This window comes from Bos javanicus, chromosome 28 (genome assembly GCF_032452875.1).
Source record: "Bos javanicus breed banteng chromosome 28, ARS-OSU_banteng_1.0, whole genome shotgun sequence".
Lineage (NCBI taxonomy): Eukaryota > Metazoa > Chordata > Mammalia > Artiodactyla > Bovidae > Bos > Bos javanicus.
The window spans coordinates 26,133,917-26,136,653 of record NC_083895.1 but is presented as its reverse complement, the minus strand read 5'-3'; the positions used below and the strand labels follow the sequence as shown (position 1 = coordinate 26,136,653).

General features: G+C 42.6%; 1 non-coding gene across 1 annotated transcript; it reads right to left on the bottom strand.

The window, feature by feature from the left end:
- Window positions 1-306: 306 nt before the first annotated feature.
- On the bottom strand, window positions 307-379 carry TRNAG-CCC (transfer RNA glycine (anticodon CCC)). The gene has a single exon. It is a non-coding gene; the product is annotated as a tRNA-Gly (tRNA).
- Between the last annotated feature and the right edge of the window lie 2,358 nt (window positions 380-2,737).

Below are 2,737 nucleotides of genomic sequence, written 5' to 3'. Positions count from 1 at the left end.
AAATTCGCATTGTGAGTAGCCAAGGAGGTGGTGGCCAACTTCCTCCAAGGAAGCCAAAGAGGTCAGGTGTGACCTCTCCCTGTACACAGAGGGCAGGCATGCTACTGGGGCTCAGTCAAATCAGAAACTATCTCCTGGGAGTTTGGATCCTGAACAAGGGAAGCAGTACTGTAGAGGCAGTGGCTAGAGGCCTATACTATAAAGGTCCACACTATAGCTCATTCTCAAGCAAGTTCTTTCTTTTCTTTTCTTACCTTTTTTTTTTTTTTTCAGTGGTGGGTCTTGGTTGCGGCCTGTGGATCTTAGTTCCCTGACCAGGGATTGAACCTGGGCCCCCTGCATTGGGAATGCAGAGTCTTAGCCACTGGACCACCAGGGAGCCCCTCTAGCTTATTCTTTCTAACATTATTCCAAAGTGTAGCTGTTTTACCATTTACTCAGTCCCCTCAGTCTCCTGCTGAAGACCTTTATTTCCAGATTTTTTACCATTAGAAGCTGTCCTGCAGAGAGCAGCTTTATTTATTTTATTTTCTGTGTCCTGGTACTTTTATTTCTTTACAATAGGTTTGAGAGAGAGGGATTTCTGATTTAAAAAATATGTGTATTTTTTATTTCAGTAGCTATTGTCAGATAGCTTTCCAAAAGAGTCTGTAGCTGTTCATGTTGCCAGAGCACTGTGTCCTTTTCACTGCAACCCACTAGCAGAATTTTGCTAACCGGGTAAGTGATAGCTTATTATTACTTAATTTGCATTTACTTTTTGACATTAACTTGCCATTTGTATTTTCTCTTCTCTGAATTCTCTATTCATATATTTTTCCCACTTTCAATTGCATTTTGTTACCAGTTTGCAAAAACACTTTCTTCATTATGATCTGTCACAGGTATGGAAATATTTTCCCTGATGTTTTGATATATATTAAGGCAGTCATTATTTTCCATATTTTGTAGATGAGAAAATAAATGCTCAGAAAAGAAACTGACTTGCTTAAGTGTACTCAGCTAGTATAATGATTAGATCTGGATTTAAAACCAGGATGTGATTACAAACCAAGTGCCCTCACTGTACTTCAAAGAATATCCTAGAGGGTTCCTCTGCTTACTATCCTGTAGAATAAGTTACCCCCAAATTTAGAGGTATGGAACAGTCACTGGTTATGCTTAGAGATTCTGTCAGGAATTTGCACAGGACATCATGAGGAAGCTTTGTTTCTACTCCACGTGCTGTCAGAGTGGTTCAGAGGCAGGGCTGAGATCATCGGAGGTTTGTTTACATACATTGGGAGCCTTAGCTGGGAACGCTAAAACAACTGAGAACTGGAACAGTTAGGCTTCCTTAAACACTTTTTTTTTTTTTTTTGGCCACGCTGCTTCCAGGATTTCAATTCCATGACCAGAAACTGAACCTGGGCTCCTTGCAGTGTAAGCATGGAATTCTAATCACTGGACTGCCAGGGAAGTCCCTCAAAATTAACTACTTTTTTAAAATTTATTTTTTATTTTATTGGCCACATGGCACGTGGGATCTTAGTTCCCCAACAGCAGATTGAACCTGCACCTCCTGCATTGGAAGCGCAGAGTCTTAACCACTGGACCACCAGGGAAGTCTTGAACACCTTAATCTATATATAGTCTCTCCACATGATGTTTCCGGCATGGCAAGTTTAGGGTAGCTGGACTTGCTCTGTATAGGCTTGGCTCCCAAGGCCCAGAGAGAGCCCGGGGAAGCTGTGTCACCTTTTGTGACTCTACCAGGAAGTCACATGGATTTACTTTTGCCACGTTCTATTGGTTGAGGCATTTACAAAGGTCTGTCCAGGCTCACAGGGCAGGAACACAAATCCTATCTCTTGATGGAAGATTATTCATGCCACATTGAAATAAGAGCACATGAGAAGGGATATATTTGACTATAGTTGTCTTTAGAAAAATATCTATCACAAGAGTGTTTTGAGGAATTTCCCACATCCTTGGGAAACTGGGAACAAAAAGGGTTAGCAGGAATAAGAAGGCAATGGCACCCCACTCCAGTACTCTTGCCTGGAAAATCCCATGGATGGAGGAGCCTGGTGGGCTGTAGTCCATGGGGTCGCTAAGAGTCGGACACGACTGAGCGACTTGATTTTCACTTTTCACTTTCATGCATTGGAGAAGGAAATGGCAACCCACTCCAGTGTTCTTGCCTGGAGGATCCCAGGGATGGGGGAGCCTGGTGGGCTGCTGTCTATGGGGTTGCACAGAGTCGGACACAACTGAAGCGACTTAGCAGCAGCAGCAGGAATAAGAAATACCTGCATAAATAGAGGAACAACAACTACAGTCATTGAACCATCATTGACAAATATATGGAGGTGTTGTGTTTATAGATCATCATCAAAGACTTTCAAAAATGTTCTTAGCTTACTGAACCAGAAGATATTTTCAAGGAACCAGAAACATTTGAGCATCAGCTTTTAAGGACTTTCTAGGCTCCCAAGCCTGCTCTGAAAAGGAGATGGACCGGACTGGATCTGCTCCACACTTAAGAGTGAAACAGTGTTCTTTGGCCTAGTTCTTTATCTTCAGCTGTCTGAGCTGCTATAACAAAAATACCATAGACTAGGTGACTGCTGCTGCAGTCCATGGGGTCGCTGAGTCGGACACTACTGAGCAACTTCACTTTCACTTTTTACTTTCATGCATTGGAGAAGGAAATGGTAACCCACTTCAGTGTATTTGCTTGGAGAATCCTAGGGAC